This window comes from Mustela erminea, chromosome 11 (genome assembly GCF_009829155.1).
Source record: "Mustela erminea isolate mMusErm1 chromosome 11, mMusErm1.Pri, whole genome shotgun sequence".
Lineage (NCBI taxonomy): Eukaryota > Metazoa > Chordata > Mammalia > Carnivora > Mustelidae > Mustela > Mustela erminea.
Window position 1 is genome coordinate 69,905,554 of NC_045624.1, and position 27,649 is coordinate 69,933,202.

At 35.4% G+C, this 27,649-nt stretch overlaps 1 protein-coding gene across 9 annotated transcripts in view; it reads right to left on the reverse strand.

Moving 5' to 3' along the window:
• The window catches only part of GNGT1 (G protein subunit gamma transducin 1), a 369,437-nt gene that overhangs the window by 232,642 nt on the left and 109,146 nt on the right, over positions 1-27,649 (reverse strand). Inside the window, exon 1 of one of the 9 annotated variants that reach the window (XM_032304836.1) lies at positions 3,754-3,826. The exons of the other annotated variants lie outside the window; for them this stretch is intronic. The gene's annotated coding sequence lies outside the window, so the exon portion shown is untranslated. Of the gene's footprint in view, positions 1-3,753; positions 3,827-27,649 lie in introns of those variants that run through there. 9 annotated transcript variants of the gene reach the window in all.

Below are 27,649 nucleotides of genomic sequence, written 5' to 3' on the forward strand. Positions count from 1 at the left end.
AGAAATGTTAAATATGACCTGATTTCACCTAGCTTAGTTCTCCAGAAATATACAGATTTATTCTTTAAAATTATGGGCCTAAGTCCTTTTTCTTGTTTTGCTCAGCAGAGCTAATAGGTTGATACTCTAAAAACAAGAAAACAAACCAAAATAAAGTTTGCTCAAAACTTGGCAGACCCAAGAAGGAAATACAACTATATGCATAAAACATGGTATCTAAAGATTGGTCTTTTGGTTTTCTGAATTTGAATAAAAGTAGGAAGATATTTTTTAAAAGCCCATACTCCCCATTTTCCCAGCCCCCAGGTGGGCTTTCAGTGATCCTATCTTCCACTGTTCAAAGAGTTTGCAGTAAACCCAAGGAATCTGCATTAAAAAGCTTTTCAAATGGTCCAGATTTGTAGCCAGGCTTGGGAATCACTGAATAAAATCAATGAGCCTAAATTGCTATGAAATGATCCATGGTGACTTACCAAAATAGATTTTCCCTTCCCATTTCTCTCACTACACACAAGGAGATCCTGGGAAGAAATCTTGTTTTGCATTTCAAGATCAAAATAATGATTTCACTTTATCCGTTTTACAATAATATTTTCCCAAAGAACAAGTCCACTACGTGAGGAAGAGCAGTGTTTTTATCCAATACATACCCACCACTCCCTTCATCCACCATATGCTACTTCTCATATCTATTTCATTCAACAAGAACTTCTTGGTGCAGTGACATTATCTGCAAATAGCTGTATTTCAAAAATTCACTTACAATACATATCTAAGAGAATTCCTCTGAAGTCATTTGGAATGGTAACTGAATTTCAGAAATCAAATATAGCCATACTATACTAACTATAGAAGAAGGTAGCAAATTTGTTCAACTATAATCTTTTTTTTTTTTTTTAAGAATAAGGGGTAATTACTGTGGTTAGCCTTTGAACTTACTGTTTAACTTCAAAATCCTCTTACTCTAATATTTAAGGTTTACAAATAAAAAGAAGAAAAATGTTACCTAGGCCAACTTTCAAATTCCTTACACCCAATACTTGCTCATTAGATTATTAACCAAATTTCCTAAAAATATTTATTTTATTTTTAAGTTGTCAAGACAATTTAAAATAGTGCATTATAACACAATGACTAAGTGCTGGACTTTGGAATCAAAACACCTGTGTTTGACTACCAAATATCATTTGCTCACATTCTCTGAACTTGGCAAATTTACTTAATCTTTCTTTTTCAGCCCAGAATCCTTAAGAGGGAAAAAAAAAAAGTCAAAATGCATCAGAGTTGGTCACACGCAGGTTGGTGGATTGATTTACTAGGATACCCTCAGAAAAGTCGTATCTTATACTAATAATCTCTATATACAATCTATCCACAGAAGAAAAGGAGAGATCTTATCTTGACACTTCTATTTGCCATTGGTCAAGGTTTATCTTCACGGAGTTTTGCATACGTGGGGGACTTAGCAGTTTCCAAGGCATTTTATGCCTCAGAAGCAAAAGGGAAGACTCAGGACAGGGTGCATAAAAAAAAAAAAAAAATTCTGAGTATGAAGCAAGGCACTATCATGTCACATCCATAAGCTATAGAATGGATGTGAAACAGACACTGTAGTCAACTCTTGGACTGTTGTGACTGTTGTGGTAGCAGTGACAGCAGGTAGCAACAGCAGTGTATCAGTTAGCTATTGTCATAACAGCGCCGCCAAACAAATCACCCCAAATCTAACAGCGTACAGTAATAAAGCTATACAGCTTATATAGGCTGGGCTCAGCTAGGAAGCTCTGTTTGAGGACGCCAATCAGCTGGACTTGGCTCAAGGCTACTGAGTCATGAACTGGTCCCACACTGAAGTCTAAAAGCTATCTAGCACACATTCTCATAGGAGATCCCCAGAACACAAAAGTACAAGACTACACTCTGTAAACAACTCATGACTCTGCTCACTTCACATCTGCTAACATCGTACTGGTCAAATCAAATCATATGTCTAAAACCAAATTAAGATAATGAGAAAGTATGTGCCACCTATCATAAAGTCGTGAGCAAAGGTGTGGAAGAAGCATCCTTTTACAGCTGAATGATGAATTAGGAACAATAATACAATCTACTACAAAGAGACCAGTCTTTGTAACTGTAGGAATAGTGCAAGCTCCTCATAGGGCCACTCTGATCAAGGCAAATGCTCAGATTTTAGTGACATACAAAAGGAATCCAGGACTCTGGATAATCCTCAATTTCTTCATCCGTAAAACAGGGAGAATAGTAAACTTTAACTCATAGAGTATATATTTTGTATTTTAAATGAAATAAGTTGCATGAAACAACTCTTAGCACAATGCATGGCACAGTGTTCAATGCTAGTCAACTCAAACCTATCAAACAAAAGAGCCATTTAGCTACATTTTAGATATGCCAGATCCATGAGTGAGTAAATTAAAAAACAAAACAAGCAAACAAACAAAAACAACCTACCTACAGGAATTTAGCTTATTTTGACTTATTGTAAGAAAATAAGCAATAATTTTGTTCTAATCACTTTGAGTTAATTTAATAGCATGATCTTTGTAAATGTGAGGTATATTATTTGATGAATATTGAAGAATGAAATGAGAAAAAAGAAGGAATCCCTCAGCTATTCCTTGTCTCATTTAGGAGGTTGTTCTGCATTTCTGTTTGATTGAAATAATTTCAGTTGTAAAGCAAACCTACATGTGGTACAAGCATATGGTGTTTCCAATTGTGGAAAAAAAGGAATTAAAATTGCTCAAGGAACTCTCCATGGTATCAGAAAGTTGTAATTTCAAATTCAGCAGTAATTAAAGAAAACAAACAAGTAAAAATGCCACATGGTAAAGTCAGTGCAGCTGATTATAAAGGAAGTCAAAGGAATTTGTTTTTTATGGTAAATTTCAAACAGTAACTATAAAATTCTTAATGTAATAGATGAGATTGAATCCAGAGAAGTAGAAATCTGTAGGTAGAAATTCTCCCAGTGATCATACTAGTCATTATTGTTGAATATTTATAGAATCGGAATTAGTAACATTCATCTAAATAGACATGTGTATTTATATATAAAAAAGACTTTCTAGCACACTTGTCTGATGTTCAATTTATTTCTCTATTTTATTTTCTAATTCTTCACTCTTTGAATGATTGAATACACAGTATTAATTAGAAAGTATTCCTTATATACCCCTAACTACGCCTATCCAAAGTTTTAATGGTCTGTTGTTAACATCTATTTCTATGGAAATATATCTAAATATTAAGTGATGGGAATATATTAATAAATTATGTTTATGTCTTACTGTCTACTACACACCAGTCATTCCAAAAAAGAGAGATCAAAACAATATACATATATACGTTTGGGAATTTTTCTTTTGGTAATTTTACTTCCTTGAAATGATTAGAATATAACCTTAAAAATCTAAAAATGGTACAAATATACCTCTTTCTACATAATGGTAACTACAAGAAACAGGAAAAGAAGTTGATGGAAAGTTCTTTTGAGACCAAAACATAAGCATTTTTTAGTTTGGTCTATTTAAAGAGCATTTTCTTACAGAGACCCAGGAGAGATTTATAATCATAGTTTGTATTTTTTTGTCATGTGACCTTGGGCAAGCCTTGATTTCTGCATACACACCACCTGAGACTAGGAGTAATATTTGTATTGCAGATTTGATTCTTACAGAATTTCAAAGGGATCAAATGACAGGAATGGCCAACAATCCCCTTACCTACCTATGAAAGATTACTCCAAACTTTGCTATGAAGGAGAGGAGAAGGCAAGGGAGTGAAAGTTCAGAGACAAAGACCCTTTGTTTTTCTTCTCCCGTCCTTATTGGTCCTTCAGGATAATCATAAGTCTTTATCACTGTTTCTCAAGCATGTGATGGTCTTACCAGAAGTAGGAGGATCTGCTTAAAGGAAAGATAGGACATGCTAATCTGTGTGCTCAGTATCTGCTAAACATAGCCTAGAGGACAATGCATACATCTCTTAGCACACAAGGCAGGCTGTTTGAGCTGAGAAAGCTTCTGGGAAGGCAACTCCCTGGGGCATTGCTAGGCAGTGTGGTCAGGCAAGCATTCCTAAGGCCTATGCCCTTTGAAATTTCCATGCCCACAGCATGCAAGCCAGGTATTATGGATGAATTCGTGCTCTACATTAACCCCAACAATCAAAAATTTTGAGAATCCCCAGAGGGTGGGGTGGGGTGGGGATGGGTGCTGGATGGGTCAGTCAGTTAAGGGTCTGCCTCTAGCTCAGGTCACAATCCCAGGATCCCAGGATCGAGTCCCACATCAGGCTTCCTGCTCATGGGGAGTCTGTTTCTCCCTCTCCACCTGCTGCTACCCCTGCTGCTCCCCCTGCTTCATGCTCTCTCTGACAAATAAATAAACAAATCTTAAAACAAAAACAAAAGCAAAAAAACTACACTGGAATTAACGTTAAAAAAATTTTTTTTGGAGAATCCTGTGAAACGTTCAGAGTTTGACTTAGTGGGCCTAGAAGTATGAATGTCTGCACATAACAGGGAGTTACCAGGCTTAGAGAAGGAGGCAGCTGCAGCTTTCTGAGGATAGTGAACTCAGGGGAGCTGTGGGCTTTACCCTGCTGGGCTAGGGGACCCTATTAAACCCACAAAACCACCAGTATCAACACACTGGGGAGACTCACTTTTCAATAAAACCTGGCTCTGTAATTCCTCCAATGAGCCTCACATCTTCAGGGTATTTTTTGAAGACTTCTAGTTACTTTCTAGAAAAATGTGGTCCTATTAGAGACAGATTAGATTTCAGGGAAAGAGGTTATGATTTCTGGTTTTACTGTTTTTACTTTTCCCTTAATGAGCAATATTGTAGTTTTATTCATTGTCCATTTTCCACCAAATTTTCCTGACTTGACATTGTATATTGGATATTTTGATCTCTTTTTCTAATACAAATGACTAGTAGAGTACTGATTTCACAATGTGAGGGGTATGCAGCCTTGTGTTGTTCTTAGTTATTGGGTCTTCCTTGGACAAAAAAATGTGATTTAAACTAATTGCTTGTAGCATCACTCTTCTTTTGCTTTTGCCCCTTTGAAATTTTATTAATGGAAGAATTTCTCATTAATCACTATGTTTCAAGGAGCAGGTGTATCACCTTCTCCTAAGTCATTTGGCATTTAAAGCCTTAACTTCGTGGAAATAAAGCTATTAAAGCAAAGTTTTTCTGAGTTTGTGAGCATTTTGTTTGGAGCAGGAATTTTATTTTTTTCTTCTTTTTTAAAATTGAAGTATAATTGATACACAATGCTACATTAGTTTCAGGTGTACGATATAGCAATCTGACAAGTATACACTATGCTATGCTCACCACAAGTGTGGCTACTATAACTACAGTCCCTATGCTGTACCTTTCATCCCCATGATTTATTCATCCCATAACCAGAAATTTCCTTAAGTGCAACTAAAATTATACCATGTTGACAACTTCACACTTTGCACTTTTCCTGCTTTACATGGTTATTGTATATAAACATCTTTTCTTCAAAACTAAACTTCCTCAGCTCAGAGGCTATTTGAAGATACTACTTTGGAGCCCTTAACAGAGCCTAGAACTGAGATTACCCTCACATATTTATAAAATTAGATTCAAAATATTGTAATATAATAGTATTTGAAATCCTTATCCACACAATTGAAAAAATACAAGTTCAAATCCAGATCTCATTCTCTGCTATACAGTGGATACCAGGAAACTCTAATCATATCCCTTTTTGTTAACATCATTTGAAATTTCTAGGCATGTTTCCAGTTCTAAGATAAATCATTAAGAACTATTGTCATGAGCACATTTGTAAATCATCTATCTAAATTTGTAATTTGGTATCCTATGCTATATAAGATATTGTGATAAATCTTTTCATATGCATCATGCCATTGAGCTATTCTCTTTTTTTCTGATGAGAAGATACTGCCTACCACTGGAAGGATAGAGCAAAGATATGTATTATTTTGTAAAATAATACATATGAAGAATACACAATGAGAAAATTTCCCTTGAACTCTGATAATTGTTTCTAAGGTAATCAGATACCTTTAAACTGCAAAGACAGAAATCCAAGTCAGATTAATTCAAATAATGGAAGTGATTGGGTGATGTAAGTAGAAAGTTTAAGGTTACTTTAGACATGGTTGTAACCACGTAATCTTTCACGTAGATCTCTGGCTGTAACCAGAGATCTACACGTAGATCTCTGGCTGTAACCATAGATCTACGTGAAAGATTCTGTCCCTTTCATCTCTCTACTCTGCTTGCTAAGTGGTTAGCTTCCATCTCAGGCAAAAGTGATCACAGGAATCCCCAGGCTTACAACCTGTGATCCAACAGAAAAGAGGCAATTGTGTTTGCATCAAAATCTCTATCAATTCATAAGAAGAACACTGATGGGGGCTTGCTAGAGCGACATATTCACTTTTATCATTAATGAGTTGGGGCTATATGATTAACTGCCCCAAGAGAATAACAATTTGCAGAGGAGAAGCACTTCCCAAAAGAAAAGTGTTTTACACAGCCAAGCAGAAATAGAAGTCTACTGAATCACTGGAATTTTCAGGTTCAGATTTATGTGTACTTATAATCAATAATTTAGGTTAATTGTAAGTATTATGTATATGTAAAGAAAACAGCCCACATGCTAAAAAAGTTTCCTCAATACAGCATCAACTTCGAAGTCATAAAACATCATTATAGAGAAAGCAGTATTATAACAGAATATAAATTAGATATTCTTGAACTTCTGCCTGGCAAACTGTTCCATGTTAAAATCTGTATATGCTATTTAACTTGTATCTAGAATACACTGAGTGTATACGTTTTGATAATGGCTTTATAATTTACTCTATTTCAGGATGAGTTCAAAGTGTGATAGAGTATTTAAAATACAACAACATCTCCATTCTCTAAGTCAGGTCTAGGCAAACATTTTATTTCTTTCTTTTTTAAAAATATTTTAAATTAACATTATAATGAATTGTTTATTTCAGGGGTACAGGTCCTCAACACTCAGGATACAACACTCTGTGCTCACCACAAAAAATACCCTCCTCAATGTCCATATGTCCATCACCTAGTTACCCCATTCCAGCACCCCCACCCCTCTAATAACCCTCAATTTGTTTCCTAAGATTAACTGTCTCCTATGGATTGTCTCCCTCTCTGGTTTCGTCTTGTTTCATTTTCTCCTCTTTTCCTCTATTATCCTCCGCCTTATTTCTTAAATTCCGCATATCAGTGAGATCATATAATTATCTGACTTATTTCACTTAGCATAATACCCTCTAGTTCCATCCAAGTAGTTGCAAATGGCACGATTCCCCTTTTTTGATAGCTGCATATTCATATAAATATATATATATACATACACACACACAGATCTCTCTCTCTCTCTCTATATATATATATATATACACACATATATATGTATATATATATCTTCATCTTTATCTATTCATCTGCTGATGGACATGTGTGCTCTTTCTATAGTTTGGCTATTGTGGACATTGGTACTATAAATATTGGGATGCAGATGCCTCTACAGATCACTACATTTGTATCTTTGGGGTAAATACCCAGTAATGCAATTGCTGGATTGTAGGGTAGCTCTATTTTCAACTTTCTGAGAAACCTCCATGCTGTTTTCCAGAGTGGCTGCACCAGCTTGCATTCCCATCAATGGAGGAGAGTTCTCCTTTCTCCACATCCTTGTCATCATCTGTCAGTTAATGACTTACTAATTTTAGTCATTCTGACAGGCGTGAGGGGTATCTCATTGAAGTTTTGATTTATATTTCCCTGATGCTGAGGGATGTGGAGCACTTTTTCATGTGTCTGTTGGTAATGTGGATGTCTTCTTTGCAGAAATGTCTGCTCATGTCTTCTGCCCACTTGTTGATTGAACTATTTGTTCTCTGAGTGTTGAGTTTGATAAGCTGTTTATAGATTTTGGATACTAGCTCTTTATCTGTTATGTCATTTGTGAGTATCTTCTCCCATTCTGTTGGCTGACCTTTGGTTTTGTTGACTATTTCCTTTGCTCTGCAAAAGCTTTTTATGTTGATGAAGTCCCAAGAGTTCATTCTTGCCTTTGTTTCCCTTGCCTTTGCAGAGTTGTCTAGCAAGAAGTTGCTGCAGCTGAGGTCAAAGAGGTTGCTGCCTGTGTTTTCCTCAAGGATTTTGATGGATTCCTGTCTCACATTTAGGTCTTTCATACATTTTGATTTTATCCTTCTGTATGGTGTAAGGAAATGGTCCAGTTTCATTCTTCTGCATATGGCTGTTCAATTTTCCCAACAATAGTGGTTAAAGAGATTGTCTTTTTTCCATTGGACATTCTTTCCTGCTTTGTCAAAGATTAGTTGACCATAGAGTTAAGGTCCATTTCTGCACTCTCTGTTTGGTTCCCTTGATCTATGTGCCTCTTTTTGTGCCAGTACCATACTGTCTTGATGATTATAGCTTTGTAAGAGAGCTTGAATTCCGGCATTGTGTTGCCACTAGCTTTGCTTCTCTTTTTCAACATTACTTTGGATATTTGGGATCTTTTCTGGTTCCATACAAATTTTAGAATTATTTGTTCCAGCTCTGTGAAAAAAGTTGGTAGGTTGATAGGGATTTCATTGAATTTGTAGATTTCTCTAGGTAGCAGAGTCATTTTCACAATCTTTGTTCTTCCAATCCATGTGCAAGGAACGTTTTCCCATTTCTTTGTGTCTTCCTCAATTTCTCTCCTGAGTATTCTATAGTTTCCTGAGTACAGATCCTTGGCCTCTTTAGTTAGATTTATTCCTAGGTATCTTATGGTTTTGGTGCAATTGTAAATGGGATCAACCCCTTAATTTCTCTTTCTTCTGTCGTATTGTTGGTATATAGAAATGCAATTGATTTCTGTGCATTATTGATTTTATATCCTGACATTTCACTGAATTCCTCCATGAGTTCTAGCAACTTTGGGGTGGAGTTTTTTGGGTTTTCCACATAAAGTGTCATATCATCTGCAAAGAGTGAGAGTCTGACTACTTCTTTGCCAATTCAGATGCCTTTTCATTTCTTTTTGTTGTCTGACTGCTGAGGCTAGGACTTGAACATAGGTTCAAGAGCAGTGGTGATAGTGGACATCCCTACCGTGTTCCTGACCTTACAGGAAAAGTTCTCAGTTTTTCCCCATTGAGAATACTATTCACTGTGGGCTTTTCACAGATGGCTTTTATGATATTGAGGTATGTACCCTCTATTTCCATGCTGTGAGGAGGTTTAATCAAGAAAGGATGCTGTACTTTGTCAAATGCTTTTTCTGCATCTATTAAGGGGATCCTATGGTTCTTGTCCTTTCTTTTATTAATTTAGTGTATCATATTGATTGATTTGTAGATGTTGAACCAACCCTGCAGCCAAGGAATAAATCCCACTTGGTCATGGTGAATAATCCTTTTCACGTACTGTTGGATCCTACTGGCTAGTATCTTGGTGAGAATTTTTGCATCTATGTTCGTCAGGGATATTGGTCTGTAATTTTCCTCTTTGGTGGGATCTTTGTCTGGTTTGGGGATCAAAGTAATGCTGGACTCATAAAACGAGTTTGGAAGTTTTTCTTCCATTTCTATTTTTTGGAACAGCTTGAGAATAATTGTGTTCATTTGTCTTTAAATGTTTGATAGAATTCCCCTGGGAAGCCATCTGGCCTTGGGCTCTTGTTTGTTGGAATATTTTTGATGACTGCTTCAATTTTATTCCTGGTTATGAGTTTGTTCAGGTTTTCTATTTCTTCCTGGTTCAGTTTTGGTAATTTTTATGTCTCTAGGAATGTATCTGTTTCTTCCAGATTGTCTAATTTGCTGGCATATAGTTGCTCATAATATATTCTTATAATTATTTGTATATCTTTGGTGTTGGTTGTAATCTCTTTCCTTCATGATTTTATCTATTTGGGTACTTTCTCTTTTCTTTTTGGAAAGTCTGGCCAGGGGTTTATCAATCTTATTAATTCTTTCAAAGAAATAGCTCCTGTTTTGTTGATCTGTTTTTCTGTTCTTTTGGTTTCTATTTCATTGATTTCTGCTCTTTGTTATTTCTCTTGTCTTGCTGGGTTTAGGCTTTATTTGATGTTCTTTCTCCAACACCTTTAGGTGTAGGGTTAGGTTATTTGAGACCTTTCTTGTTCCTTGAGAAAGGCTTGTATTGCTAAATACTTTCCTCTTGGGACTGCTGTTGCTGCATCCCAAAGATTTTGAACAGTAGTGTTTTCATTTTCATTTGTTTCCATGAATTTTTAAAATTCTTCTTTAATTTCCTGGTTGACCCATTCTTTTTTCAATAGGATGCCCATTAGCCTCAATATATTTGAATTCTTTCCAACTTTCCTTTTGTGATTTGAGTTCTAGTTTCAAAACACTGTGGTCTGAAAATATGCAGGGAATGATCCCAATCTTTTGGTACTGATTGAGACCTGATTTGTGACACAAGATGTGATCTATTCTAGATAATGTTCCATGTGCACTTGAGAAGAATGTGTATCCTGTTGTTTTGGGATGGAATGTTCTGAATATATCTATGAAATCCATCTGGTCCAGTGTGTTGTTCAAAGCATTTCATTGTTGATCTTCTGCTTAAATGATCTGTCCATTTCAGTGAGGGGGGTGTTAAAGTCACCTACTATTGTTGTATTATTGCCAATCTGTTTCTTTGATTTTTGTTATTAATTGGCTTATATGATTGGCTGCTTCCATGTTAGGGGCATAAATATTTATAATATTTAGGTCTTCTTGTTGGATAGACCCTTTAGTATGATATAGTGGCCTTCCTTTTATTATAGTCTTTGGCTTAAAATCTAATGTATTTGTTATAAAGATTGCTACTCCAGCATTCTTTTCATGTCCTTTAGCGTGGTAAATGGTTTCCACCCCCTCACTTTAAATCTGGAGGTGTCTTTGTGTCTAAAATGAATCTCTTGCAGACTGCATATCAATGGGTCTTGCCCTTTTTACCCAATCTGATACCCTGTGTCTTCAGCCCATTTACATTCAGGATAAATATTGAAAGATATGAATATAGTGCCATTGTATTGCCTGAAAAGTGACTATTACTGTATGTTGTCTCCTTTCCTTTCTGGTCTATGTTACTTTCAGGCTCTCTCTTCGCTTAGAGGACCCCTTTCAATATTTCTTGTAGGGCTGGTTTGTTAATCACAAATTGTTTTAGTTTCTGTTTTCCTGGAAGCTTTTTTATGTCTCTTTCTCTTTTGAATGATATCCTAGCTGGATGATGTATTCTTGGATGCAATTTTTTTCACTTAATACCCTGAATATATCATGCCAGTCCTTTCTGGCCTGCCAGATCTCTGTGGGTAGGTCTGCTGTGAATGTCATGTTTCTACTTTTGTAGGCTATAGACCTCTTGTCCCGAGCTGGTTTCAGGATTTTCTCTTTGTCTCTGAGATTTATAAGTTTTACTATTAGATACTGGGGTGTTCACCTATTTTTATTGTTATTGAGGGGGTTCTCCATGCCTTCTGGATTTTGATGCCTGTTTCCTTCCCTAGATTAGGAAAGTTCTCCAGTATAATTTGCTCCAATATACCTTCTGCCACTCTCTCTCTTTCTTCTTCTTCTGGAATCCCAATTATTATAATATGGTCTCACTTTATGATCTCACTTATCTCTTGAATTCTCCCCACGTGATCCAGTAATTGTTTATCTCTTTTTCTCAGCTTTTTTATTCTTTATCATTTTGTCTTCTATATCATTAATTCTCTCTTCTACCTCATTTATCCTAACAGTTAGAGCCTCCATTTTTTATTGCATCTTGTTAATAGCCTTTTTTATTTCAACCTGGTTAAATTTCAGTTTTATTTCTCCAGAAATGGATTCTCTAGTGTCTTCTATGCTTTTTTCAAGTCCAGCTAGTATCTTTATAATTGTTACTCTGAACTCTAGTTCTGACATCTCACTTATGTCTATATTGATCAGGTCCCTTGGATGCAGTACTTCCTCTTGTTCTCTTTTTTGAGGTTTTTCTGTCTTGTCATTCTGTCCAGAGAAGAACAGATGGACAAATGAACAAAATACTAAAAGGGCAACAACGACCCCAGAGAAATATAAACAAATCAGAAAAGATCTTGCAGAAAGTGGTTGCTTTTCTATTTGTAGAGTTGTAACTATTCTTATCTTCAATCTCTGGTTGAATTTGCAGGTATTCAGAATGGTGTGATAGCTATCTAGCTGAGTTTCTGGTAGCAGGTATTATTAAGGTCTCTTATTCATCTGTCATCTTGGACCTCCCACTAGGCAAACATTTTTCTATAAAGAACTAGATACTAAATATTTTAGGATTGTGAGTCATAAGGATTCTATTGTGACTACCAACCAACTCTGCTTTGGCAATACTAAAGAACCCATACATAATTTCTGTATGAATGAGTATGGCTTTGTTCCAAAAAAACTTTACAAAAATGTTGGTGGACTTAATTTGGCCCATGTGTTGTAGTTTGCCAACTCAGTGAACTGGCTTATAGAGAGAATCATGACCTGTATTGACAATGTTTTACTCACAAACAATTCTAATTTAAAGTAAGTCAATCTGTTGCTCCTTCATTTCAAATTTTCTATTAGTTGGAGGATTGTCAGAATGAAGTAGAAAAAAGTATATTTTATAATTTATATTCACATAGTACTTTCATAAAACATTATTCATTGGTTCCTCAGAACAACCCTGTGTGATACTACCCTTTTACTATAAGTTCTTCCCCATTCAGCAAGGCATAGATCCTTTTCATTTTAAGGAGTTTACTTATAATCACTCTGGGAACATAAGGAAAAATAAAAATCATAAACATGACCATTTTTTTTCTGACCTCTTATACTAATAGGTCCTAAAACATTTGCTTATGCCTATAGGATTCCTGTTTGGTTTTTTTGTTTGTTTTAATAGATACAATTATGATGCACAACTCATTGACAAAGCACATTTAATTCGCCCAGATATTTCTACAATGTACAAATAAATTTATATAAAAATATTGTAAGTATCCTGCAGAAGAAAAACTATCTAAAACAATTATTTACCTACTTGATACTAAAAATTGATTGATAAGTATGTTTGTGTTCAATATGCAATGATAAAAGCACAGCATTGTATACAAATTACATTTTCCTCCTTTCTCTCACAAATATCACAATGCAAATAAATAATGAAAAATATGATCAAATACGTAACAAATGCAATTAACATTTTGAAAAATAAAATAAGCATAAAAGGCAACATTTAATACATGTTTATTCATATCAAAAAAGTTACCTGAGTGAGATTTGGTGGCAAGAAGAAGAAAATGGAAGTCTCTGCTATTTAGATATGGAGGAAGGGAGCAAAGGTGAGATGGTGAAGGAGTGAGTAAAGAGTTAATGCCTGAAATTTATCTATGGGCAAACCCAGAAAATGGGTCAATAGTCTTCTCTTGGCAATCAGAATCTCTAAACATGGGAAGCCGGTAAAACATTGCCCAAAGGCAATGAAGCAATAGGATTAAAAATCAAGTGAAAACTCAAAATAGAAGGTTTGTTTGGACTCCTTGCTTATGATTATACAGCTCCTAATAATGAGACTGCATTGTCTAATGTGAAGCTTCTGTTCATGTTGTGATTGTTTTCTTATGCAACAGCAATTATTTTGGATTCATCATCTAAGTTTTCCTTTAAGATCTTGGCATTGAATATTTTTGGCTCTTCTTCCTCTAACCAACAATAAGCATCAAATTGAGCAATATACTTGTTAGCAAGTTTTTGCAAAGTGATCCTAAACTGTAATAATCTCATGTCTACCACAAACATCCAGTTTCCTGAGAAAAATGTAAAAATTTGTGTTAACCAATTCTTTCCTAAAAACACTGAAAGTCATCATGACATAGAATATTCAGTGTGTTCCATATTTTGTTCACAGCGTATACCATATATTTTTGAAGCTTGACTGGTGAATTTGATGATCTCTCTTTTTTTTTTTTTTTAATTATTGTGATAGAGCATTTAACAGTAGATCTACCCTCTCAACAAATTTTTTATTTTGCAATAGTGTTATTAACTTATAGGCTGCATGTTATACAACAGCTCTCCAGAACTTAATTCATCTTGCATAACTGATTTTTATACCCATTGAATAGCAAACTCTCTGTTTCCCTCTCCTGCAACCTGACTCCTGCCAACCACCATTCCACACTCTTTGCTTCTGAGTTTGGTTATTTCAAATCCCCCATATAAGTGGAATCATGCAGTATTTCTCCTTCTGTGATTTATTTCATATAACATGATGTCAAGTTTCATCCATATTGTCACATATGGCAGGATTTCCTTCCTTTTAAAGGCTGAATAATATTCCATTGTATGTATATGCCATGTTTTCTTTATCCATCTCTCCATAAATCGCTTGACATTAACATGCTTCTTCCACCTCTTGGCTACTGTGAATAATGTTGCAATGTGCCTGAGAGTGCAAATACCTTTTCAAGATCCTGATTTCAATTATCTACATATACACCCAGAAGTGGAATTGCTGATAATATGTTATTTCTGTTTTTATTTTTTGAGAAATCTCCATACTGTTTTTGTTGTAACTGTATATGTTTTATTTATTTATTTAAATTCAATTAGCCAACATATGTCATTAGTTTCAGATGTAGTGTTCAGTAATTCATCAGTTGCATATAACACCCAGTGCTCATTACATTATGTGCCCTCCTTAACGTCCATTACCCAGTTACCCCATCCCCCCTCACCTCCCCTCCAGCAACCCTCAGTTTGTTTCCCAGAGTTAAGAGTCTCTCATGGCTTGTCTCCCTCTCTGATATCTTCCCAATAAGTTTTCTCTCCCTTCCCCTATGATCCTCTATGTTGTTTCTTATATTCCACACGAGTGAAACCATATGGTAATTGCCTTTCTCCAACTGACTTATTTCACTCAGCATAATACCCTCCCATTACATCCAAGTTGATGTAAATGGCACTTATTTTTTCTGATGGTTGAGTAATATTCCATTGTGTGTGTGTGTGTGTGTGTGTGTGTGTGTGTGTGTGTATCTTCTTTTCCATAGTGGCTACACCATTTTACATTCCTATCAATAGTGCATGAGGGTTCCAAATACTCACATCCTTATCAGTGCCTCTTCTCCGATTTTTTTGTGTGTGTGTGTGTGTGTGACCATGCTAATGGTGGTGGAGATGATATATTATGGTTTTTGGTTTGCATTTTCCTGATGATTACTAATACTGAGCATCTTTTTATATGCTTCCTTGCTATTTTTATGTCTTCTTTGGAGAAGATTTTATTTTTCAAGCAGGTTTTTGTTTTGTTTCGTTTTTGCTATTGAGTTGTACAAGTTCCTTATATTTTTTGAATATTAATCCTTTATTAGATGCATGACTTGCAAATATTTTCTCCTTTCCATAGGTTGCCTTTTCACTCTGTTCTTGTTTCCTTTACTGTGCAGAAGTTTTTCAGTTTGAGGTAGTCCGCTTATTTATTTGTGCTTTTGTTTCCTGTGCTTTTGGCGTCATAGCCAAGAAACCACTGCCAAGATCAATGCTGTGAAACTTTCCCCCTATGTCTCCTCCTATGTTTTAGGAGTTTTATAGTTTCAGGTCTTACATTTAAGCCTTTAATCCATTTTGAGTAGATTTTTATGTATGGTGTAATATAAGAGTCTAATTAATTCTTTTGCAAATCAATATTCTAGTTTCCCTAATACCATTTGTTGAAGAGATTGTCTTTTCTCCATTGTGTTTCATTGCATCTTTGTTGAAGATCAGTTGACCATATATGGATGGTCATGTTCTGTTGGTCGATATGTGTGTTTTTATGACAACAGCACACTCCTTTAATTTTATAGTTTTCTTCCTTCTTTTTTAAGATTTTATTTGTCAGAGAGAAAGAGGACACAAGTAGGGAGAGCAGAAGGCAGAGGGAGAAGCAGACTCCCTACTGAGCAAGGAGCTGGATGTGGGACTCAATCCCGGGATCCCTGGGTGATGACCTGAGCCAAAGGCAGACACTTATCTGACTGACACACCCAGGCATCTCTTACAGCTTTCTAATAAATTTTGGAATCAGGAAATGTTATACTTCCAACTTTGTACTTATTTCTAACCATTATTTTAGCTATTTGGGACTTTTTGTGGTTCCATATGAATTTTAGGATTTTTTTTCCTATTTCTGTAAAAAAATATTGGGATTTTGATAGGGATTGCACTGAATCTGTAGATCACTTCGGGAAGTATCAACATTTTAACAATATTCAATCTTTCAACCCATGAACATGGAATGGGACGTCTTTTCATTTATTTCTTCCTTAACTATAGTTTTCAGTGTACAAGTCTTTCATCTTCTTGGTTAAGTTTATTCCCAAGTATTTTATTCTTTGTTATGTCATAGTAAATGATATTCTCTTTTAGGATAGTTCATTGTTAGTGTATAGAAATAGAATGAATTTTTTTATGTTTGATTTTGTACATGCAACTGAATTGAATTTGTTTACTAGTTCTAAAAGTTTTAGCATCCTTAGGAGCTTCTACATATAAGATCATGTTATCTGCAAGCAGATAACTTTTACTTCCTACTATCTTATTTGAATATCTTTTATCCATTTGCTCAGTCTAGGAGTTACAGTACTACGTTAAATATAAGGGATGAAAATGGGTATCCTTGCCTTATTCTTTACCTTACAGGAAAACTTTTGCTTTTTCACTGTTGGGTATGATGGTAGCTGTGTGCTTGTCACATATGGCCTTTATAATGTTGAGGTAATTTCCTCCCTGGTTTGTTAAAACCCTATGGAAGTGTACTGAATTTTGTCTACATCTATTGAGATGATCATGTAATTTTTATCCCGTATTCTCTTAAGGGGGTATATCACATTTACTGATTTTGTATGTTGAATTACCTGTGAATCCCAAATTATCAAGGCATATAATCCTTTTAATGGGCAGTTGAATTCAGTTTGCTAGTATTTTGTCTAGGATTTTTACATCTTTGTTCATAAGGATGGGTCTAGAGTTTTCTTATAGCTTCTTTGGCTGTGGTATCATGGTAATGCTGGTCTCATAAAATGAGTACTCTTCACTTTTTTTGAAGAATTTGAGAAAGATTGGTGTTAGTTCTTTAAATATTTGGTAGAACTTACAGATGAAGCCATCTAGTTCTGGACTTTTCTTTGTTGAAAGGTTTTGATTACTTATTGAATCTCCTTACTAGTTATATGTCTCTTCGGATTTTATATTTCTTCATGATTCAGTCTCGGTAGTTTGTATGTTTCTAGAAATACATTCATTTGTTTTTTAAGTAATCATTTTGTTGCTGTATAGCTATTCATAGGAGATTCTTATGACCCCTTCTATTTCTGTGGCATCACTTGTAATATCTCCTTTTTAATTTGTGGTTTTGTTACTTAAGCCTTCTCTATTTTTCTCACTTTAATGGTTTGTCAATATTGTTGAGGCGTAGAGTTAGGTTGTTGACTTGATGTCTTTCTTCTTTGTACCCATTTTTATGTATTAATATTACTTTTTACACTCCATTTTTTATTCTGCTATTCTTACCTCATGGCTTCCATTCTCAAAGTTACATAATGGCTGCCAGGAAGAACAGGCAAGACAAGGCATAAAAGCCTCTCTGCTGAGCTGAGTCAGCCCACCACTAAGGTTCATTCATTGAGTTAAAATTTACATACAGTGAAATGTATAAATCTTACACATACAATTCAATGGGCATACTGTAAAACAAATACTCTAAGAGATAAAATATTTCTATAATGGCAGCAAATTCCTTTATGTCTCCTTTCACTCAATTCTTGTCCTCATAGGTAGCCACTGTTCTGGACACTTTCGCTATAAACTTTCCTATCAGTATTATTTTTGCTGTACCCCATAATTTTTTAAAATAGGGAGCATGAGTGGGGGGTAGAGGAGTAAGGTGGAGAGTGGAGGGAGGGGCAGAGGGAGAGAGGCTCAAGCAGACTCCATACTCAGAACAGAGCCCAAGGTGGGACTCGATCTCAAAACACTGAGATCATGACATGAGATAGAATCAAAACTTAACTGAATGAGTCACCCAAGCACCCCTCCCATAAATTTTGATATGCTGTGTTTTAATTTACCATTTTTGTCAAGACAATTTCTAATTTCCCTTTCAATTTCCTTTCTGGCCCATTGGTTGTCAGAAGTGCATTGTAAATTTCCATACAGGTGATGAATTTTCCAGTTTTTCTTCTGCTACTGCCTACTAGTTTCATTCCATCATAGTAACAAAAAATACTTGGTTTGGTTTCAATCTTCCTAAAATATTTTAAGATTTTATTTATTTATTTCAGAGAGAACACGAGGAGGGGGAGAAAGAGAAGCAAGCTCCCCACTGAGCAAGGAGCCCGATGTGGGGCTTGTTCCCAGGCAGAGGCTTAACTGACAGAACCACCCAGGTGGCCCTTAATCTTCTTAAATTTGTTAAGATTCATTTAGTGATCTAACATGCAATCTATACTGGAGAAAGTCCTGTTTGTGCTCGAGAAGAATGTGTATTTTCTGTTGTTGAGCTGAATATTCCGTATATATCTGATAAGTCCATTGGTCTAGACTATTGGTCAAGTTCACTCTTTTCTCATCAATTTTCTGTCTGAATTGTCTATTCATTATTGTAAGTGGGGTAGTAAAGTCTCCTATTATTATTGTATTACTATCTACTTCTCCCTTCAATTCTGCCAGTGTTGCTTTATATAGAGAGAGGCTTTAATGCTTGGTGTATACATAGTTAGAATTGTTATAGCTTCTTGGTGAGTTGACCATTTATCATTTTATAATGTTATTTTTGTCCCTTGTGACTGTTTCAAATTAAGTCCATTTTTTTCCTATATAAAGATGACCATCCCTGCTCTTATTTGGGTACCATTTGCCTGGAATATAATTTCTGTCTCTTCACTTCCTGCCTAAGCGTCCTTAAATCTAAAATTAGTCCTCTGTAGACATCATATAGCTAAAAGTTATTTATATACCAATTCAGACATGGCATTATTTTGATTAGATAGTTTATATTTAAAGTAATTACTGGTACATTAGAGAATTGATTCCATTTACTATAGCACCAAGAACCATAAGATATCTGGGAATAAACCTAACCAAAGAGGTAAAGGATCTGTGCTTGAGAAACTACAAAACACTTAGGAAATAAACTGAAGAAAACACAGAAAGATGGAAGTGTATTCCATGCTCATGAATCAGAAGAATAAACATTCTTAAAATGCCTATACTGCCTAGAGCAATCTATACTTTCAATGCCATCCCAATCAAAATTCCACCCGCATTTTTCAAGGAGCTGGAACAAACAATCCTAAAATTTGTATGGAAACAGAAGAGACCCTGAATTGCTAAGGAAATGTTGAAAAAGAAAAAACTGCAGGCATTACATTGTCTGATTTTAAGCTTTACTACAAAGCTGTGATCACCAAGACCGCACGGTACTGGCACAAAACAGACACATAGACCAGGGGAACAGGGAGCCCAGACATGGACTCTCAACGCTATGGTCAAATAATCTTGGACAAAGCAATAAAAAATATACAGTGGAAAAAAGACAGTCTCTTCAATAAATGGTGCTGAGAAAATTGACAGCTATGTATAGAAGAATGAAATTCGACCATTATTTTACACCATACACAAAGATAAAATCGAAATGGATAGAAGACCTCAATGTGAGGCAGGAATCTATCAAAATCCTAGAGGAGAAAGAACATAGGCAGTAACCTCTTCGACATCAGCAACAGCAACTTCTTTCAAGACATGTCTCCAAAGACAAAGGAAACAAAAGCAAAAATGAACTTTTGGGACTTCATCAAGATTAAAAGCTTCTGCACAGGAAAGGAAAGAGTCAATAAAACAAAGAGGCAACCCACAGAATGGGAGAAGACATTCGCAAATGACACTACAGGCAAAGGGCTGATATCCAAGATCTACAAAGAACCTGGACTTAGCACACACAAAACAGATCATCATGTCCAAAAATGGTCAGAAGACATGAACAGACACTTCTCCAAAGAAGACATACAAATGGCTAATAGACACATGAAAAAAATGTTTATCATCCTTAGCCATCAGGGAGATTCAAATCAAAACCACATTGAGATTCCACCTTACACAAGTCAGAATGGCCAAAATCAACAAGTCAGTAAACAACGAGTGTTGGAGAGGATGTGGAGAAAGGGGAAACCTCTCACACTGTTGGTGGGAATACAAGTTGGTGCAACCACTTTGGAAAACAGTGTGGAGGTTCTTAAGAAATTAAAAATAGGGGGCACCTGGGTGGCTCAGTGGGTTAAAGCCTCTGCCTTCAGCTCAGGTCATGATCCCAGGGTCCTGGGATCGAGCCCCACATCAGTCCTGGGATGGAGCCCCCCCCTCTCTCTGCCTGCCTCTCTGCCTGCTTGTGATCTCTGTCAAATAAATAAATAAAATCTTTAAAAAAAAATAAGAATAAAAAAATAAAAATTTAAAAATGAATAGCCTTTTTGAATATTGGGCCAGAGCAAAAAAGGAAATCAAAATGAAAATTACAAATTATCTACAAAGTTATCTAAAGGAGAACAGAACTCAGTTCATTTGATGTGGGAATATAACTCTTGAGAGATGATATTGTGTGATGGTAGATCAGACTGCCAGGAAACGTGTGATTCTAGGGGAGTTACTTAACATCTTTCTCCTCAGTGTTTTTACCTGTAAAATGGTGTGTTTTTACCTACAAAAACCCAGTAGGTTGTGGTGATAATTAAAGATGCACATGAACACTGAGGAGTCTGGCAAATAGCAAGTATTCCAGAATGATTTCTAATTGTTGTATTCATTCCTCCTTCCCCTCCCTTTTCTCTTATTCTTTTCTTTTGCTACTCTCTTCCATGAGTTTCTTTACTCTTTTTAACAAAATATATGTTAAAAAAAAGAATGAACAACTGATACAACAATATTGTTGACTCTCAAAACTACTTTCTTGATTTAAAAGATCCACATACAAAAAAAGTATATATTGTATGATTTCTATTAAGTCTCAAAATGAGAAAATTAATATGTGTTCATAAAAATCATGAGTTGATGACTTGGGCAATAAGGACTGACCGCAAAGAGGTACAAGGGGTGATAGATCCCCTTGATAGGATTGTGGGTTTTAAGAGTGAATGTATTATCAAAACTCACTGAAGTAAATACTTAGAATCTGAACATTTCACTGTATATAATGTTACCTCAATTAAAAACCACATATTATGATATGCCCTAATAACAAAGTGAAACTTTCCAAAATTAGCAACACTTTTATAGCTGACAGATATTTTCTCATTTGTATATAAAACATGACTGTTTGTATGCAGATAGGGACTGTGTTCATGGTCTCTGTTTATTTTGTATTTACCGCTGAATAATTTTTACCTTCAACTTTTCTTTTAAATGTGGTTTCCTTTTTAAACCAAAGTTTTGGTTTCACTTTTATCCATAGTATTTAAAGAAATCAATACTAATTAAGCAAAAACAATTAAAAAATCTTAGAGTTTGAGTTGTCATATGTAACACAGAAATAATAATAAAATCTGCCTTGATTCTATTATAAGAAAACTGACCATTAAATTCTTCATCAAGCTGGATACTTTTCAGAATTTAAGTAAACACTATTTATTACTCAGGACATTATGCTGCGGTCACCCTAACTAGGTTATAATAATAACAAATGAGAAGATGTACATGAAATTGCAAAGCTCTTTATCAACTAACAGATGACAATTTTTATGCTAAATGGACTTTAAAAAGTCAAATTTTGCTTCTAAAATATGATCTTGTCTTTTTTTCCTAGTACTCAACTTCTGTTAGATTTAAAGCATTTAGAACTAGGGGCATTATGGCTGAATGTGCCTCAAAGTTTGTGCACCGAGATGATTTTAGCACGGGATTCTATACCAAACTCATGTGTAAAGTGAAAAAGTCAGAAAATCAAAGCTATTTTTAGTAATAAGTGATTATGTACAGGTGTAGCTATATCTCCTTTGACACAGGTTTATATTTCAATTATAAATTTTAAAATGTTCAAGTAGTTGCAGTTATAAATGTAATTTTCTTCTGTAATACCTTTATTAGATGTTTTTCAGTTTCAAGCTCAATTTTTTCTTTTGTAACATCAATGAATCAGCAAAAAGCATACCACTTCAACTACCATTCATTTAAAAATGGAATTAAAAAAAAATTATCATCGAATTCTATTAGAATGCCACTAGGACCATGGTCTATAAGGACCTCTTGCCCTGTGCAGCTTTCTATGAGAATGTGAGGTAGCACTACTTTACCCTTGCGTCAATAGCCAGCCCCTGGCCTCCATTATAAGTGAAATGGCTGTTTCAAGAGAAGTACCACAGATGTGGAAGTTTTAACTTGATAGAACGGAGGAGGGATCCAGACTAAACCAATTTCAATAAAAGTTATGCCGAAAGATAACTAGCTGGAAGCACTGCTATTCATGAAAATATGGCCAGGAAGAGACAGCATTCTCTCAAGCTATTGAAGTTGTTACAGGCAATTTTCAGAGAAATTGTATTACTAGTGGTTTTAAAAGAAATGTCAGTAAAAGGTAGCTTCCTGTTTCTATTTAGCAACTGGTACATAGCTGAAAGGGAAGAATCAATGGAGCAGGAACCAGCTGCACTCCCTGTGATTTCCATGTCTGCAGGTTGAGTTTCCAGTAATCGGCCATGCATTTTTTTTTTTAAGCCAACAATCATTTTGTCTACTGTATAACTATTCTGGCACCATACTAGGCACTGGGGATACGGGGGTGAAGGAAACAGACGAATTCCCTCTTCTCATGGCATTGACACTCTACTGGAGGAAAAATAGAAAAGAAATAAAATAAACAAGTAAATTACACAATTTATGTATGTGTGATAAATGAACTAGAGGATAATAAAGCAGAGAAGGCAGTGGAGGGCGGTGGACCACTGCAAATTTTAAACTACGTGGTATGCGAACCTCACTAAGAGCAGTGAATAGTGCCTGTATGGAACCGGGTACTGTGTAAGCATTAATGGCAAATTACCTCTCTATGCACAGTAGGAATAAATTCATTTGATGGCTTGAAATGTAGCCAGTGTAGGAAGTAAACAGAAACTGACTCTCTAGGCTAGCATTTCAGAAAGTCTGAAACTGACCTGCACCAGAGTCACCTAAGGAACACATTAAAATGCAGACTTCTCACTCTGAACCCACAGCTAGTGATTCAGAAGCCCCTGGGCAAGAATCCTGGGAGTCTGGCATTTATCAAGCCTTTTGGATGATTCAGAGGAGGGACTCTAACACTTGAGTACTGACTATCTACTGCAGAAACATCAAGACCCAAGTAAAAATCCACATACTTAATTTATTTTACACATATTTCCTGAGTGTTCTCAACTATGTAACTAAAGGTTCTAAGGAGAGAGATCTATGTTTCAGATAGTTCTGACCAAATTAGGCAACTAGTTATAAAAATAAATTAACAAAACAATGTAAAAGAGGCTTGTGATGTTCTTATGGATTTAGTTTTAGCTTAGGAAAACACAGCTGAGGAAATTGCTGATTTTTTTCCTCATCCTTTATACTTGTAAAAATAACTCCTGCATGGAAAGGCCTTGAATTAAATATTCTGTACCCATATCAGCTTCTGTCTTATCATCCTCATGGATCACTATGGCCACTAACGTGTTCCATGTAAAAAAGAAATTTTTTATGGTTGCAGGAATTCCATGACATTACCACAAACATTCCCACTCGGTTGCTCCTTCATTTGGTGAACAGTTATTGAGGCCTGCCACATGAAAGTATTCAAAGTCTACAGGAAGAGACAGACCAATAGATGAGTGCTATACAATATAACAGAGGTATCTGAACTATGTACTTTAGAAGCACAAGGACAAAGTCACTAACTCCCTAGGCTTCTGGGGATTTTTCACAAAGGAGATGATACTTGGATTGGGGCTCAAAGTATGAGTTAGACTTTGCTGGTAAAGGAAAAGGGTTTAACAGCAGACATCATAGCAGGATACATTATGCATAGATACACAAATGCAAAAGAGTAGAAGTTCACCCCCCACTATACTACAGCTATGCAAAAAACATCTAGCTTCTTTGTTTTCTATAAAAAGCGGATAATCATCATCCCTGGACAATGAAGAAGTTGCCAAAAAATACTGCCAATTAATAGAATCAGTGTTCTCTAATCTAAGTGGTTTTTTTAAAATTTAAACCAGCTTCTCATGGATAAATAATTAACAGTTCCAAGTTCAACTCTATGTCAGAACCATTTTTTTTCCTCTCCCTAACAAGATGGTGGCTGAACATTGGAGAAGCTGTCCAAATGAATGCATTGGGGGAAAAACAGTCTGGTGTCCTTTTTACTGGTTTCTGCAGCAGGATGGATGGATTCTCATCATTGCTGCTATAAATGGGGAGAAGGAGTTAGGAGAAGCTGTCAGTTTACTTCCTCTGTGATATGTTCTCTTGGCTTTATCAGGATCTAGTGGTCCTCCCTGGAATCTTTTTTCTCATGGCAGTGTGGATACTCTTTAAATTTTGGCTTTCCCTGTTTTCTATTGCTGAACCAAGCAGCCCATCCTAAAGCGCTCAGCTAAAATGGTGCCAGTTAACCCCTACTATAGTGAGCCCTTTTGTAAAGAAGCTCTAATAACTATATCTCTTTGGTAAAATGACTTAAATGTGATGTGCCTCAACTTTCTCATTTGTTAAATGGGGATAATGTTAGTACCTTCCTAAGTGTGTGGTTGCACAGATTAAACAAGTAAATAAATATAATGTGATGAGAAGGGTGCCTGGCATATTTACAAAGTCAATGCATGTTTGCTATTGTTATTCTTCATCCCTCTTTGAGGCATGTAGGAAAATGGGTCTTTTCTTTGTTGTATGCATGGAACTATGAGCCAGGTCACCTATGAACTGCATTTTCTACTACAGCTACTGCCCCTATCATGTTAGCATGCAGTCACCCTGCATGGCAGTCTCTGAATGATCTTTCTCTTTAACTTAAAAAAATAAATAAATAAATTCTGGGCACCTGGGCAGCTTAGCCAGTTAAGCTTAGGTCATGATCCCAGGGTTCTGTAATCGAGCCCCACATCAGGCTCCCTATTCAGCAAGAAGTCTGCTTCTCCCCCTCTCTCTGCCCCTCCCCCAACTCCTATATGTTCTCTCTCTAGTAAATAAATGAATTAAATCTTAAAAAAAAAAAAAATCTCTCTTTCTTCTTGGCATTTTGCCTCAGAGGAGGTAAGAACATACTGCGGATCTTACTACCTTTGTCTTTTCTTCCTGTAAGACCCTGGGCCATCAGGCATAGACTTTACTCCTTTTTATCTTCCTTTTCCCTAAGTCATGACCTAAAAACCTCTGTATGACATGGAGTAAAATTCTCTGTTAAATATTTCCAGAACTAGCTCTTGATATTATTGTTACCATGGACTTCCAAAATTCTATTCTGAATATCAGACACTCAACATTAATTCCTTCTCTTTATATCTTCTTGACATAACAGTCCTAGCCCCATTTATAACAAATAATGCCTCTTTAAAAATAGTAAGAAAATAACACACAATGAAATGTAAATAAGGAAAAGTACATGCACATATTTCAAAAATATTGTTCTCATTTTCTCCATAAGTATTAAAAGGTTTAGTGTGTCAGAATGCAGGAAATAGTGATTAATTTGGTGCTATATGTATACAATTGATTGATGTATCTGTGTATGAGTTCAGGGGGCAGTTAGGGGAGAAGGGAGGTGGGTAAAAAGGCTAGCAGATGACATGTAAGAAGCCTATTTCAGCAGAGTTGAAAAGAGCATTATATGCCATGCTAAGTAATTTGTTTTTCATTTAGTTGAAGTAATAATACTATGTATTAAGTGAGGTTTCCATTTTATGTCCATTTCATGTGTTAGAAAACAAAAGCCCTGAGATATTAGGCTATTCTATGTTATCATCACTGTAATTGTCAGAGCTGGGACAAAAATTCAATATTCCTGATTTATAATCTATCATATTATAAGGTTTTGTTTTGTTTTTTAACTTCAAGCAACTTCTTTGGAGAAGTTATAAACTGGCATTTTCACTTTTGAGATAAATGAGATAAATCCAATAGAATAATTACTTAAATCAAAAACATTTCACTGCTTCTGAAATTCCTGTGCCTCCAGCAAAAGAAAATCCCAAGGCTATGTTCAGTAAGATCCTCTGATATATTTATTGCTTGCCTATTACTCACTGTCTTACTTGCTTTCACAGTTGGTAAAGACTCAGTAATTCTAACTATGAGGATATCAGACTGCATTGGTGTACAATCTAGATGATGTTATTTTTTTAAGCCATATGATTTTCTGAAAATAAATATAATTTCAAAAGTGTCTGCTGGATTAATTGTAAATCTTTTATGGAGATCTCCTTAAGTGTATTCTTTTATACCATGGTGTCACTTTAAAAAGACCTAAGAGATACAACAAGTTGTCCAGTTACATTTTCTGAAACTAATGTGAGTCTGTCTGAAATATCACTTAGAATCATCTTTAGATAAGTCTATTTGCTAATAGGGCATAGGATAAAATACAGTTTTGAAATTAAATGATTACTTTGGACTATGTAAGCAATTCATGACAGAAAGTACGTTCTTTATACAAATAATTTAGCTGCTGTTTTCATTGAGAGTCCAAATATTTCATTCATTTAAGCAAATATTTATGGAGTATCTACTGTTTTGCCACTGGAGATGTATAGATAAATGAGGCAGACAGTTACCACCCAATGAAGCTTACAACTGCAACAAAGGTTAGAAGGAAAAATAGTGTCTATGAGAGTTTCTACTAAGTAAACCTTAACTAATGCGAGGTGTCAGAGAAAGCTTCCACACAGAAGTGATCCTTAAGCAAAGACATGAAAACTAAGTAGAATATACCCAGATGACTAGTCAGAGAAAGATATTCCCAGGAAGAAGGAATAGCTTATACAAAGGCTCTGGCTGGAGATAAGGGGAGATAATTTACTTTTTGAATTCAACATCTTAAAAGCACAAGGGAAAAATAAGAATGAAATATTTTTGACGCTGATGATGATCAGGTTTGACTTTCTAGTGGTGTTTCGAAGAGGGTTATTTCATTTTTTTTTAAGTTCTGAAACATTATTTGAAATAGTTAATATAAATATATAATTGCATTTGCTCTGTTTATTTTAATGTATACTAAATTAATGTAGAACCGTATAGAAATTTCACTAAAATCTACCCACAAATTTGCTTTCTGTGTCCTTCTTTTCATCTATGTAATATTATGCTTTTGAAAAAAAATTTTTTTAGCATATGTGACATTTTATTTACTTGGTGAGGGGATCTCTATTTTCTTCACCAGAATGATCACTAAGCAATGCCCAATAGAAAGCTGCTTCTTTTCATTAATACAGAATCATCATGGTTTGTATATCAGAAATTTTCTCCAGGAACTAGTAAGCCTTTCTGTGCCACTGCATTTGTAAATAAACTTGCTGAACCATTAAAAAAAAGGGG